Raw genomic sequence first — 16,754 nt, 5'->3', positions numbered from 1 at the left:
ATATCATTCCTCATGCTAGCTGGTAACTGAAATGTTCTTATCAGTGTTGAAATTTATTTATTATACTTGAAAGCATGTCTGAATTCTTGTAATATGAACGAGTTGATTATAATAATTCCTTGAGTTACTTATTGTTAGTGTCATCATTATATATTTGTTGTTCTTAATATTGCTTTATGACTGTCTTATTGAGCTCGTCACTGCTTTCATCCAGAGGTTAGTTCTGTTAAGTATTGAGTACGTGGGGTCGATTGTACTCATACTACACTCTGCACTTGGTATACAAATCCAGGTGCATTTAGACGTGGTGATTGCTAAAGCCGTGTTAGTACCAGTATTTGGAGACTTCGAGATTGCTTCTATGTCGTCCGCAGACCTTAACTCTCTTTCCTTTATTTCCTTTATTAATGTCCTATTGTCCAGACAGTTGCACTAAGGATTTGGTTTGTATTGTTTTGACACTCAGTAGTGCTCATGTACTCATTGACACCAGATTTTTTGGGGGGGTTGGTTGTAGCAGTATTATTATCATTTTTATTAGATAATTATGATATTTCCGCTGTTAAGTTTATTAAACCTTGTTTATTCAAATGCTTAGTTGTTATGTGACTGTTGGCTTTCCTGGAAAGTAGTGTTAGGCGCCAATGCGACTCCGCTGAGAGTTCGGTCGTGAAACCTGATGCATTTGAACTAAGTACATTCTTCATGATTTGTGTGATTACATGCCGTAAGAGTATATATGGCTTATTTTGGCGCTTATGCTTATCTTTTGACCCATGTTATTACTTATTATGAGTTGAATTATATGATGACTATGCTAGTTGCTTTAACTTGAGAGTCAGGGCTGAGCCATCTTGAGTGAGTCATGTGCATTATATGAGGTAAAATTTTGATTGTACCATATGATATTCCTTGCTAGTCCAGAACTTAACTAGTGTATGAGTCGATGTAAAATGGTTAAGTCTTGTAAGTCTAGGATATGAGAGAAACATTTCTTTGATTGGCCATTGAACCTATTTTCCTATCAATAATAATATCATTTGTAGTCACCCTTTTTGAGCCAGTAGACTTGTTCTTTGGCACCCACATTACAAGCCGAATACCTCTTTTGTTCTTAGTAAAATCTTGTTCACCCTTTACCTCCGAAATTACTTAAGTCGATAGAAGATTAAAGAAAAATATCGGGTAGCTATTGAGTGAAACAATAGAAAGGACGAAAAAGTGCACTTATATATAAAGTGAAGCATAGTGTATTAAAATACTTAGGAGGGTGAGTCACTATTTTTTTAAATATATCCTACATGTCTCGTAGCTTACATTACAACCTATAAAGTCCTACTTGATCTTAGACTTTGCGATCTTATATTAGTCGAGTCTTACAATACTTGGGTGGCATAAGAGTTTCTTTTTTAGAGTGAGCGAATTGTTTCAATATTTGAGTCCTTAGACTATATTTGAACTTATATTTGAGTGTGTGTATTACTTACTCTGTGGTTTGTTGGTGAGGACACATGATTTATAAAGGATTGGTATAGACCTTGAATTTCGAGTTGGCACATGGAGCGAGTCATAGTGTGGAATATGTATTGGAGTCAAATTGTGAGACTAGGATGTGAGAAAGAGTCGCACAACTATCTTAATTAGTCTTAGGATGATTTTAAAACTTGATAAAAAGTATAAATAATGCATATGTTGGGCTTTAAATGTTGATATAAATTATTATTGTTTGTGTGATGCTTGAGTATGTACTGGAACGTGTTTCCTGTTGATGTGCTTAATTTTAAATGTTGCTCGAGGACGAGTAAGAGTTTAAGTGTGGGTGGCGATAAATGATAAAAATGCATACTTCAACTGTACTTTCATCTTATTTTTATGTGAGTTGCAGGAGATCACATGGTTATTGAAGTAAATTATGCTCATTACATATTTTTTGTGTGTAGGAAGGAGTTTGGATGGAAGTTGATGAAAATACAATGATTTGAAGAAAAATAAAATCGAGAAGCAAAAATTGAAAGTGTGCCACAACTAGTGCGTTGCCCGAACCATGGCACACCGGAGGAGGCGATGAATTTTCAAAACAGTGAAGAAATAGGTGTTTGGCACCGGACCTGACGTGAAGAAAATTAAAGAGTTGGGAGCGTGCCACCAGGTGCAATGTGTGGGCCTAAAGCACGTGATCCAGTATTCCTATTCGAAATCGGAGAGCACAAGGCTGCCCCATATCAACCCCACTCTGTGTAAAGACAACTTGGAACCGTTTTTGAAGGATCATACAACATCGTTGAAGGTAAAAAAAAATGCTAGGAGTAAGATGGAAGATTCGGGAATAAGTTTTAATCTTTCTTCTTTCTTTTTCTGTTGTTGGTTATGAATTCTAGTATTGTATTCATGCAAACTATTATTAGTAGCTAATTTTATTATCTAACGTCTTGATGGAACTTTTTATTGGATGTCTTGATACGTTTTAATATAATTAAACCTTTGAATTTGTCTACTTGTTTAACTACGTGCATATTTTAGTTAATTGAATGCTCTTGATTGGTTGCATTGTACCTATCTATTATATGTTGCTTGAGAGAGAATGCATATTCAGGTATTTTTTTGAACAACGTCACTCCCTAGATATATGAGAGATCAATACAGAGGGTTTAAAAGAGGAATTAGAGATAACAAAGCTTTGATGCGGTCAGAGCGAGAGGTGAGAAATTTCCAGCTAGAGTAGTTTGAGAGAATACATCTAATAAGTTACTGTGATTGCTCGAGAGAGAATCACAGTAAATAAAATACCAACGATCAGTAAAGAATAAATTGGCGAATTTAAAGGTAGCATAGCGAGAAGAATTCCGACAATTGAAAAAATCATAACTCTAGGCTTTTTTAATAGAGTCTATAACTTTTTACCTAATTAGTTGATAATTTTACTGCATTTTTATTCTTGCAATTATTTAGTTAAACAATGAAAATCATTATTTAGATATTTCAAAAAGTTAATTTTCTCCATTCTACTGATAGATTATGTTGTGACTGATAGGTTAAGTTCATGTGAGATTCACTTCAGACTCTAAAATTGAATAATATTTGCAACGATTGCTAGTCTTTTATTAGGTATAGTGGGGCGTAATCAGTTATCCAAAGTGCCAACGAGTCTAAATTTGCCATTGGATGAGAACTTGACAAGACTAACCGGGGAGTTTTCGTCACCTATAATGGACTTCATACAGTGCCCAGTTGAAATCTCAGATTCTAAACAACCCTTACTCGACACAATCAACGTCTAATCCGAAAAATAGTCACAGCAGTCACAGTGCTTGATAGATTTATTTGCTCTACTCCGTAACTTCAGGAAAAAATTTTCTGTTTCAAATGAGCTCTTTTGGTTGTTTAATTTAGGGATATTTTCGCCCTAATATTAATTACTTATTACAGACTTGGTACAACTTAAGTTCTTTCAAAAAACTGGGTATATCTTAAACAGTACCCTCATAACTATAGGGTATTTCTTGATCCACTTTAATTTCTTTCTGTTTGTTTCTTATTCTAAAGCTCGACAGAAATTTTCCAACTTTCAGATGTGCAAACATCCAATGAGAGGAGCATCTAAGCTACAGTACCTAAAGAAAAACGAATACTGAAATTTAAGAAATATTTCTGAAATGGTTTTCTTCTTGACAAAACACATTAATTGGTAGAACGTAACAAAAACTTACTCCTTGGTTATTAGTGGACTAGAAATGAGGCACATGATGTGTCTCTGCGTATTTTCAAAAATATATTTAATAATTCACTTTAAATATACGTTCCCAAAAATTTGAATAGAACAGTATTGTTAAAAAAAATAAGTTTATAAAGTAGATAGCTAAAAATCGAAGAAGTTAGAGTGACCCCAACACTTTTTATCTCCTTTCTCTTAGTGTTTTGCGAGTATATTTACTATCAAGTTCTCTAACATATTAACACTAACTCTAATATATTTATTGAGCTGCTAATATATTTCAATTTCCAAGAGAATATTGGATTTATGTACTTTGAATTTAAATAAATAAAGGAAATGAATGACGAAAGAAAACAAAAGGAAAAATAAGCGCAGAAGTCCTTTCATTTCATTCATGTATCCGTTATATTGTTCTTTTAAATAAAAGAGTTCGTTAAGATTTATGAAGCATATGTTTTTGTACTTTGAAAAATCAAAACGTTAACCAAAAGGTGAATTGAAAATTATACTACTCGTTTTGGTCAATTTATTTCCAGCAAAACAGATGAAATTGAACCCTATATGTCAAGGTCGTGATCGCGAAGTACCTAAAAGATGTTTTGTGTTTAAATCATTTCCTCCTAAAAGATATACCTACCTGATATACATGAAAAGAAGTCATTATTTTCAACTTTGCATCAAAAAATTTTGGTTAGGTAATAATGTGGATCCCCATAAGTTTGGCCACGTGAAACATATAGAAAGATGAGATATACTGTTGAAATTTTATTTATCATTATCTGTATCATTTATTATTACTGATGACAATCCATTGGACTTTTGGAGTAGTACTAATTTTTCATTTTCTATAGAATAACATTGCAACCATAAATTATTCTAAACAAAGATAAAAAGGAATTGTGCAATATTATTATGGTAGTGTTGGGGAGGGTTGATACATGGTTGAAGAGTTTAGGGAAATTAAAGAAAAATGACTTCTTAAGGGAAATATTTTTCAAAATATTTAAGTATAAAAATTTTGGAAAATAATTTCACAGTACCAAACACATTCTAAACATCACTTATTTTTTATTTACCCAACATAGTAGGCCTCTGCAACCAAACCATTCCTCTTCTTCTTTTTTAACTTTTGCCTTGTCTTATCTTCTTTTGTAATTCTAACATTTTCGTAAATATCTATTTGTTAAATTTTTTTTGAATTTATATATATAATTTTAATTATAAATTAAGTGAATATAAAGTTAATAACTATACCAACAAAATCAATGAGAATCTCTACGCTGACAGTCAGAGGTTCAAAAGGTCACAAATCAAAATTAGATACAACAAGTTTAAGGAAAATTTATGTATTTGTTATGATACCAAAGTAGATAGCTGTTCCTCATGTTGAAAGTTTAATTTTCAACGAATCTGATGCAATCCAAATTATTATCTGGATCGTTTTGTTATATCTTTTGAACCCCATTTATTTTCTGCTGTTATTTTGCTACTTTTTGTTACTTATAATATTTTCCTGCTAATACAAGTATGAATTTTATAGAACCTTAGCTTTAAAGACCAATTATCGTAATGAGATGAGCCTTAAATAGAGTGGAAGGTATACATATAACTCATTGAGTTTAATTTATTTACACCGGCACTGAAAATAATTCTTTTAAAAAGCATATCACTGAAATGATATCTATTAGTAACTCTTTATAAAAATTGGGAATCGTAATCTTGAAAACAAGGTAGCTGACAAGCTACAACAAGTAATGTGACATGCTAGTGTAAAATTTCTTTGCATTGTGTAATTAAATTAAACTCTAATTTATATAAGTTAGTATTAAGGCTCAATTGATTGAAGTATAAGTTAGTATCCTGTCTAGGCAATAGTGTTCAAGATCTATGGCGATGAAAAGATGTCATTGTTTTGCTTCTAGAGTTTGTTATTTTCATCTGAGATACAAAACAACGTAGAAACTTTTTTTGGGTAAATTTTACAAATGGTCATATAATTACAGACTTTTTTCACTAAAGTTATATAACTTTGTTTTCACACACAAAAATCATAAAATTTTTACTAACTCACATAAAAATCATAGTGACCAAAAAACATAATTTTCCGGTAGTGTTTTCTTATTTCATGTTTTTTCATTTTTTTTATTTTCAGTATAATAAATAATAATCCAATTAAAATAGGAGAAATATCTATTTTTAGCCGCTCCAAAAAATAATATCCTATTATATATAAAAAAAATTGCATTCTCCAATAGGGGGTGTGAGTGTGTATGTAATGACTGATCGGTAAAAACTAATTGCATTCTGCAATAGGGTACTCCTACTCAATTCAATGGTACCGTTAATACAAGTCTCAGTACCTGCACAAAAATATGTAAAAGCATAGTGTGTGTACAAAATCACAATACTCAGTAAGTATCAAGTCTAGCCTCGAAGAAGTTGTAGCGAGGGGTCAACATCGATACTCACTAACAATCTAATAATCCAGCGAAGGCATCAATATTATGCATAGTAAAGCATGGCATCATCAAATAAGTACGAAAGCTCAAAACATAGTTCACATGGAATTTAGACATGCTTTACAGATAAAGGAGATCAACTAAGATATCAACAGTTTGATCCTCAAATAACGACATGATACATGTCGGCAACATTTATAGAAATCAGTTATATGAGTTTAAGATAAGTATATATACATACTCATGAGCCAATATCAATGCATATAAGAGCCAATGTATGAGTCTAAGCTACCAATGCATGCTTATAATCCATTATCAATGTATATGAGAGCTAACGCATGAATCTAAGCTACCAATGCATGCTCAGGATCCCTTTCTCAACACTCATAGCACAAATCCATGTGCCTGACACAGGCCATGTGTCCAATAAGCACCAAAAATCCCGGGTGCCTACATCCACAGGGCCCAAGATAATATGGGTACTTACCTGACTTTGGAGAGACGGATCCATATCCAATCATTGATCATTAATTTTATATTTAATAATCATTAATCAATCGTTGCGGCATGCAACCCGTTCCAATCATAATGCCATCAATAATCGAGAATCAATATCCGATCACAATGTCCTAGATGCCAAATTCCTCAACTTCTACAATATCCAACTCTTCAACTCATGCATATGTGTATATGAAATACTATCATTAAGAACCACTAGGCTTAACAATAAGAATGCGGATAAAAGTTCATATGGCTAAAAGATGACTTTGGCTAATAATGTAATTCAATTCATCACAACTGCTCAATAAGCAATTTAAGCATGCACATTTCATAAGTCATTCCATAACCTTTTATGATAAATAAGTTAAGCCATGTAACTATCAAGCACGAACCAAATAAGACAAATGTATGACTACGGCTCAATAGGAAAGCATGGCAAAATAATTATTTATCCCCAATTTCACAAGTCATAACCTTAAGCATGTTTCTAAGTCATAATAATAAATTATTACGTAGTCATTGAATCAATAAAATATGGATAATAAAGTCACATAGTCCAAACTAGGCATAATTATAAGCCAAACTCTATTGTATATGGTCATACCCAAGCTACACATATACGCTCGTCACCTCGCATATGTGTGGCTTCTAAATCAGACAACATATAGCAAATAAATCACCTACGGAGAGAATTCTCTCTTACGAGGATAGATAAGAGGCGTACCTCCATCCGGCAAGCTTTAATCAACAACAACCGCGTTTTCCCTTCAAATCCAACACCAAATGACTCGAATCTAGTCAAATATCACTCAAATGTATTGGATAAGATAGCATGTAATGCGTCGTCACCCCCACGTTAGAACTCTCTTTAACCGGGATCTTTATGGCTATATCTTTGATTTTGTCTTTCGGGCGAAGGTCCTGCGAAGGTCTTTTTAGTGATCAAAATTGTTGAAACCTCTTTGCCTTCGACGAAGTACATGTTTTTGAAGTTTGAATAACGTCAAACAATGCCATAGGAATCAATTTCAAACAATAAAGCTTTGATACTTAATCAAATCTCCAAAAGTAAATAAAAGTTAACTCGGTCCCACACGGTCAAAACCCGAGTCAAGGGATAGATCCAACTACCCATAACGCCACGAGTCCAAATATGTTATTAGATTCTAAAATCGCGTCCAAATTGACCCTCAAATCCTCAAATACACTCTCTTAAGTTATAGATAAAACCCTCAAATTTCACTTCAAAAATTCAAAGTTTTAGGTGTATAAATCCGTGGAGAATCAATATATAAAACTTAAACCAAGTGAAAATTTTGTACCTCCAATGTAGTAGTGAAATTTCTCTTCAAATCTACTTCTCTCGAAGTCTAGGGCTCAAAATATGAAAGAACGGGTAAAAGCCCCGAAAATGGCAACTTATAAACTTTGCCTAGCAATACCCTTCGCGAACGCGGCCTAAGCCTCGCATTCAGGAAGCACAAATCAGCCTCGCCCAGAAAGACCTCATCGCAAACGCTGGAACACCATCACGAATGAAATGACCAACTAACTAGACTTCCGAATGCGAGCTATCCACAAACGTGAAGGCCTAGACCTTCCAGTCGGCTACTTTCTCTTCACGAACGCGAACCCTCTCTCGCAAACGCGGATCATCTACCCCAACTCTATGCGAACATGACTGCTAGCTCGCGATGTGAAGAACGGAATACTAGCGACTAAAATTGCTTTATGCTAACGCAACCCACTGACCGCGAGCACGAAGCACATCAGAAACACCAGAAGATAAGCTATGTAAATCAAAGGAAAATGCTGTGAAACCACCCAGATCACACCCGAGTCCCTTGGGACCCCTTCTAATCATATCGATAAGTCCAAATACATTATCTAAACTTTTCTAGAGTCTCGAAATACCGCAAATAATATCAAAACCAAGAATAGACAACCAAATCATTCTCTTAACCTTCAAACATTCAAACATCGTTGAACTCGTCTGTATCACAGTTAAACATTTCGAATTGAAATCAAACTTTGCACACAAGTCCCCATAAACCAAATAAACCTATCCAAAGTCCCAGAACACCAATCAAAAGTCTGATAACACCAAAGTCAACTCCTGGTTTGTCACGCCCCAAACTTGGGAAGCGCGACCGGCGCTCAACCGAGTAAACCCGGCTGAGCAAGCTTGTTAGATTTCATTCTACCCAAACTCATTCATGAAATAATAGGATATGTACTCCATTTATCAAACACTGAAAATATTTGATTAACAACTTCCTTTTTCATTCCCATTAGCAGCTTCATTTGTAATTTCCAAAATATTACGAGTTTATAGAATTAATGAAAAACATGATTTCCAAATACCAACATATCTAGTTCAGTTCCTAACATCAACCACAACTCACAACCTGTCTACGGAGCCTCTAAGTACAATAGAAGAGTAATATGAAAATGCCGATAACAAGGCCCCGGTTATACCTCAAAACACAGTACATGAGAAACAAAAGATACATGACCCCGAAATGAAGTGGGGCTCACCAAATCAACTGAAAAGAGTGCATTGTTATCACTGATCAATGTCGCCTGTTGTAGAGCCACCTTTAAAGATGCAGCATCCCGGGCAAAAGGGACGTTAGTACTGTCGAATAGCACTAGTATACATAACTAAAAGTCCTCTTTCAAAATAGAATGCCTATATAAGAAAATGCAATACATATAAACAACAAGTCATAATCAACAGTATCCAAATGTTCAGTTAAAACATAATAATTTTCAAAATACGAACTTCATATACAATTTTGGTTGGGAGATCATTAGCACTGATATACCACTGTTCATAATATCACTATTCACAATACCAATGCCACCGTACTTTTAGCACGGAATCCGATCACGACCCGACCGGCTAGGCTATCTCATTAGAGACATCAACCACAATTACTATCATTACAAATACCACCGTAAGTTTAGCACGGAGTCCGATCACGACCCGATCGGCTAGGCTATCTCCTTAGAGAATCAACCACAATTACTATCAATACCAATACCACCGTAATTTTAGCACGGAGTCCGATCATGACCCGATCGGCTAGGCTATCTCATTAGAGAATCAACCACAATTATTATCAATACCAATACCACCGTAATTTTAGTACGGAGTTCGATCACGACCCGATCGGCTAGGCTATCTCATTAGAGAATAAACCATAATTATTATCAATACCAATACCACCGTAATTTTAGCACGGAGTCCGATCACGACTCGATCAGCTAGGCTGTCTTATTTGAAGACATCAACCAAAATCTCAATTTTAATTAAGAGGAATAATTTTATCACATCAATCTCATCCCAAATAAGAAGAATAATTCACAAAAATAACATAGGTGCAAATATATTTACCTCATTATCTTTCACATTATATAAATCTCCACTATATTTTCAGTCATTCACAACAATAATATTTTATTGACTCTTTTGGTTATTCACAAGATTCTTTATTCAAGGCACGGTGGCCATATTTGATATTCCACGCTTTCATTTCTTCCCTCTCTTGTATCATCATCATAAATATCAACATACATATAATATTCCGGAAATCACAACTTTAAGTTCATTAGAAATGAACAATTTAAATACAATAGATTTCTTTCCCATAAATAGAGTAATATAATTGGCAATTGATGCGCAAGTTAAAATCATCAACAAGTAACACACCATTTATTCTTGAAATACTTTTCCCCAAAAAGGACAATACACAATTTCCACTCAAGAATATGTAAGAACGCAAAACACATTGGAAATACTCACAAAGCATAGTATTTGTTAAAACAATCACTTATGGCATGACTTGAGTACGAAAGTTTTTAGGCAATTCTATTTTCGAAGTCATTTTAAAACATTTGAGTCGAGGCTCATTTCATAACCTTTCTCACATCATTTCATTCCATTGGTACCATTGGCCACAAGTGTAACTTTCATTCTTGCACATTGGCCACATTTTATATCCCAATTCACTTATTTCATTTCCAACCACCTTTATAGGTTATCAATAATAATACATTTCCAATCCATACTTTAGGTATACATATGAGCAATTTCGAGTCTTAAGAATATTGAAATTTTCTCACACAATTTGGCACACTAGCTTTCATTTGAAATATGATTCAAAGCCATAATATTTTAATACGCAACCCATACTTTGAAACTCACGGGAACATTATGGAGTTCGATTCCAAGAGAGAAAAGTTAGACAACATACCTTGCTTTGAGCTTTTCTTAAATTACTATAACGTTCCGAAAAATTCTAGCAATACCAATCTATTTTGAGACATAACAAAAATTGAACCATTATTAGGAAGATATTTATGGTCTCAGCTCGTTTGAGAATTTTATCAAATACTAGGTGTGCAAATTTAACTACAGAGTTCTTCTACAAGATTTGCTTCACTCCATAACCCAATCTTTACTTATTTAAGCTCAAAAATCTTTCCACAAACCTTATTAGTACAAGCATGTATAAATAATGCTCTTATACCCAAGAATCATACTCCAAATCAATCATCTTTTACCCAAATTCAAAATTGGAAACTAGGGTATGGAACCTTACCTCTTAGATGAAGATCTTTTGATTAGCTTCCTTGATTATTGAAGACTGGTGCAAGATTGGATGATTATAATGTTAGGTTCCCTCCTTCTCTCTCTAAAATGCTCTTACCTCTCTCTAAAACCCTCAGAAAAATTCCCCAAAATAAGCCCCAAAGCCTATTTATCAAAATGGGGTCGGATTATGAAAAGAGGAAAATTAACACTCCGAACTCAGCTATGCGACCGCACAATTGGTGTGCAGGGCGCACAATGGTCGCAAAAATTGGTGCCCAGAACTGGGCTGTTCTGGCCCATTCTGCGACTAGTTTGCGGTCGCATAACCATTTTGCGATCGCATAATGGTCGCAGAATCGCATTCTGTCAGCCTTTGGTAATTTGGTCATAACTTCTTGTAGGAATGTCCAAATGACGAACGGTTTGAAGCGTTAGAAACTAAATTCAAAGGGCTTTAATTTTAAAGGTAATACACCATATAACTCTTCATATCCATAGAAGCATTCTCGTTTGAAATTAGATCTTGTGCGAACTTACTTGAAACTTTATTCTATCATGAAATTTTCAACTTGCCTTAGCCTTGGGGCACTTCTTAGACCATAAACCATTCTTAATGTACTTCATACATATACTATCATGATCAATTTATATCATTCATATAATAATCCCTTTTCTTTTACACAAAAAATAATATAATTAGCGCACATCAACTTTCTTAATTACGCTTAAGTACTTTGAAATTTTCCGTGGTGTTACATGGTCAAACTTATAAACTCTTGCAAATAGAGCTAAAACCTTCAAAGAACCTCGAAATCAAAATCCAAACATACTCCCAAGTCGAAAATCACAATATGAACCAATTGAAATAATCAAATCTTGATTCCAAGCTCGTTTGCTCAAAAGTCAAATCTTGGTCAACTCTTCCTACTTAGAGCTTTCGAATTGAGAAATAATCTTATAAATCAACTATGAATGTATCGAAAATCAAAACCAACCATACAAGCAAGCCATTATGCATTATATGAAGCAATTCAAAGTTTTCAAATCGCCGAACGAAATACTAAAGCTCAAAATGACTAATCGGGTTATTATAGTAAGAGATTGCCTCACCCTCCCAAATCGGCTTGGGAATTGAGTGTAAACAATCTTTTAATCAATAACAATACCATTCATGTGGGTTCATGGGGTTGGGACAACTTATAGTACAAATCACCATTAACAACTCCATAATGCTTACACGCTCACTTAAACATTAGAGCAACTCCAACCTTGTCCCCAAAATGGGAATTTTCCCATTTTTGGGCACAAAAATGGGGTAGAAAAATGGGAAAATTTCACTCCATCCCTCCCCCATTTTTGTCCCCAAAATGGGGAGTGAATAGTGTCTCCCCAAATTTGGGGACACACTATTCATCTCCCCATTTACTATTCCCCATTAAAATATTATTATTTTTATTATTTAATCTTTTAATTTATCTTTTTATATATACTTAATTATGTTTATATAATATATTTACCTAATTAATTTTTTATCTTAACTTTGACGTATAATTTTAAAAAATTAATTATCGTGCATCTATTTTTTTTTATGTAAAATTGGTAGTTAATTTTATTATGAGTTATAATTTTATGAAAAAGATATAATCATCACAAAAAATGGAAGGTGCAAATATAAAATATTTGATGTTGCTAAAATTGAAATACATTAAAATTGAAAATATATTAAAATTGGAAATATATTAAAATTGAAAATACATTAAATTAAAATACATTAAAATTGAAACTACGTTAAATAACATAATAATTTAGTAGCGAGACATGTCGTTTTCAGATACACCAAAATTATTATAGTACTGAGTGAATGGGGCAGATGATTGTTGTGGTTGTGACTGTTGTGGTTGTTGACTTCTTTTATACATTATTTGTTGTTCTTGCCGCAAATATTCACGACAAACTAGATCCAAAACAAAATCCACATTCATGGACATAATTTTACGATCATATTTCAATTCTTTTAGTCTTATTTTTTCTCTTTCAATGTAATTTGTTTCTTTTTGCCTCTCACTTGCACTATTCATCGCCTCAACAATTCGATTATTTTGTGATTCGACTATCTTCATATAACCATCGTCGATTTTTCTCTTCATTTTTGCTTTCTTCACCCCACTTGGTCAAATGAATTTTATCGTTATGTAATATGTATATAATTAATTTTATATCGCAATGATTTCACTTTTATTTGAATTATTAGCTTCTGGGAGCATAACCGATTAATACCAAGCGTACTGACGAGATATCCATTGAGATGAACCTAGAAGGAGTTCATCTGATCTTTGGGTGTGGAACTTGGTGGGTTCAAGCATCTAAAGTGCTAACGCATAAGGGGATGGCTTGGAAAGAAAGAAGTTCTGGATCAAATGGCATTCTATATATGGTTATGCCTGGAGCTGTCAATGGATGCCTATATATATGCCCTTGGCGGTATATATGACCCAATTGTAAATGCTTGGAGTAAAGTAAGTCCCATGTACGTCTAGTGCTCGAGCTTATTGCAAAATAGATGTCTTGAACGAAAAACTCTACTCACGACCCAAAATCGCTAATCGATCATGATGGTGCCCAATTCACTTACTAGGCAAGCCAAGAAGAATAAAACAAAATATAAATATTAAATTAACAAAAATAGTACAAGTCTAAAGCCAAATAACATAAACAATGATGTCGATGCAAAACAAATCCCCAGAATTGGTAAATACAGAGTCATGAGTTCTAAATAAAAATACAAGTCTGAAATGCTAAATAACCATACAGTCTGAAATAAAGACAACAGTACAAAATGAAAAGAGGTGCCAAGACTGCAGTCGAAATGCAACTCTACCTCGTCTCTCGGATAACTCAGCAAGCAAAACTCTACTATTGGTGGCTCGGTCCAACACCTGGATCTGCACAATTAAAAGCAGAGTGTAGGATGAGTACAACCGACCTCATCCTCATGTACTCATCAAGTATCACAACTAACCTCGGTGAGGTAATAGAAGCAAGAATTATAAATGATACTCGCTAATCACCTGTAGAGTTCATAAATCTAACAAGTACAGAACAATAATATGATCAAGCAATGAATCACAAAAAGAACCACCTTGGTGCACACAATTACTTAATGTACTCTGCTCAGTCAAAAATTTAGCATATAAAGAAGATATGCAAATAAAGCAAATAGCAGTTAAGAAGTTGCAAGTAAAGATAAAATGCAACAACCAAATCAAACACTAGCTAGCTTTTCCTTAGAATTTCCATAACAGTATCAAACCACTGATTAGTTTTTCTCAATCCGCGTGTAAACCATCAAGAAGAAAAATGAGAGGGTGATCCTAGGGAGATGGATCTATATCTACACGCTGCACAACGTAGTCACAAACAATAATCATAATCCGTCTGGCATGGTCACAGGCTCAATATCACAATCCGGCTGGCATGGTCATAGGCTCAATATTACAATCCGCTCGGCATGGTCACATGCTCGATATCATAATCTGCCTGGCATGGTCACAAGCTCAATATCACAATACGGCCGGTGTGGTCACAGGCTCAATATCACAATCTGCCCGGTGTGATCACGGGCTCAATATCACAATACACCCAGCGTGGTCACATGCTACTAGTCCAAACCATATCACACATAAAGAAAATATACAAGAATACATGTATATGATCAATGAATATCAAATTTCATACTCATAGATGTGTATAAGTGACATGCTAAGGTGTATGCATGTGCAAAGTGTGCTATCATAGCTCAAATCAGGCAAATTTCATCACGAAAGTAGCAATTATCAAGTTCAATCAGGAAAATAACCTATTTGTAACCTCAAATATGGTTCAAATAGCTCACAAAAGGGTTACAAATATAAGAAGTATCATAGCATAAAGCTTAGCAATCAATTCAAGGCATATCATACCCTAAGCACTACTTCGAATATAAATAATACCTTGGTGCACGCACATGGGCTCAGCCCCACACATGTGCACCACCCATAGTACATAACTATCACAAATAACTTAGGCAACTAGTGTCTCAACCAAGCTTAGGTAAAATACTTTTCTCAAGCAAGCAAAATCAATCCTTTAATAAGCCATTCTCGCGTGAATCAACCTCCGAATGACTCGAATCTTGCCAAAAATAACTTAATGTCATCAATAAAAGACATAGGAAACGGTTCCAAATGACAAAACTAAGATCTTTAACTAAAATCAAAAAGTCAACCCAAAAATTCAACCCCGAGCCCGAACCCCGAAACCCGATAAAACTCATAATTTTTGAACACTCGTTCCAATACGAGTCCAAATATATGTGTTTCACCCAATTCCAACCAACCTCAACTCAACCCTCAAATTATCAAATCTCACTCTCTAAAATCATAGTCCAAAAAATCTCCAATCCCACCTTTAATTCATAAAAAATAGGTGTAATAATTGATGGATAACCATATCTAACACCAAAATTCAACTGTGATGAAAAAGCCCTCCAAAAATCACCCATAGCCAAGCTCTACAACTCCCAAAATGACGAAACAATCAAACCCTTCGAAATATAACACTGCTAGTAATTCCGCATCTGCGAACACTTAACTTTACATGCAGTGCCGCTTCTGCGGTAAATGGACCGCACCTGCTATCCCCTCCAAGCGCCTGACATTCCGCTTCTACGGATCCTCCCTTTCACAGCTGCGAGTTCGCTTCTGCGGACTCTTACCGCTCATGCGCAAGCGCATCTGCACTCTTGTGCCCACATTTGCGGACTTCCTCTGCCATGCCCAACTTCTGCACCTGTGCAACACTGGCCGCACCTGCATCTTCACATCTGCATCCAATCCCCCCACAGATGTGAAAACACCATAAGCTTTGAACCGTCAGCAATACAACTAAGTCCAAAAAATGATTTGAACCCAATCTGAAACACCCCCGGAGGCCCTGGAACCCCGTCCAATCATACCAACCAATAGAAAAACATAACACAGACCTATTCGATGCCTCAAATCACTCCAAACAACATCAAAATCATGAATCGCACCTCAATTCAAGTCTAAGGAACTAATCCAACTTTCCAAATTCAAAACTTATGCTGAACAAGCCTAAACAACTCGGAACGACCTCAAAATTTGCATGCAAGCTCCAAATGACATGATGGACCTATTCTAACTCCCGAAACCAAAATCTGAACCCGATATTATCAAGGTCAACTATCGGTCAAACCTATCAACCTTCCAAACCTTCAACTTTTCAACTTTTGCCAAAAAGTACCAAATCAACCTACGAACCTCCAAATCCGCATCCGGACATATGTCTAAGTCCAAAATCACCATAAGAAGCTATTGGAAACATTAAAACTCCGTTCCGAAGTCGTCTACACAAAAGTCAAACTCTGCTCAACTCTTACAGCCTAAGCTTCCAACCTTGGGACTAACTGTCCTAATTCACTTCA

At 34.8% G+C, this 16,754-nt stretch overlaps 1 pseudogene; it reads left to right on the top strand.

Moving 5' to 3' along the window:
* LOC142166902 (F-box/kelch-repeat protein At1g22040-like) overlaps positions 1-16,754 on the top strand; it is a 105,243-nt pseudogene that overhangs the window by 82,567 nt on the left and 5,922 nt on the right.

This window comes from Nicotiana tabacum, chromosome 2 (genome assembly GCF_000715075.1).
Source record: "Nicotiana tabacum cultivar K326 chromosome 2, ASM71507v2, whole genome shotgun sequence".
In the NCBI taxonomy this organism is placed as follows: Eukaryota; Viridiplantae; Streptophyta; class Magnoliopsida; order Solanales; family Solanaceae; genus Nicotiana; species Nicotiana tabacum.
The sequence above is the reverse complement of the archived record's forward strand: the minus strand, read 5'-3'. Positions and strand labels throughout refer to the sequence as shown.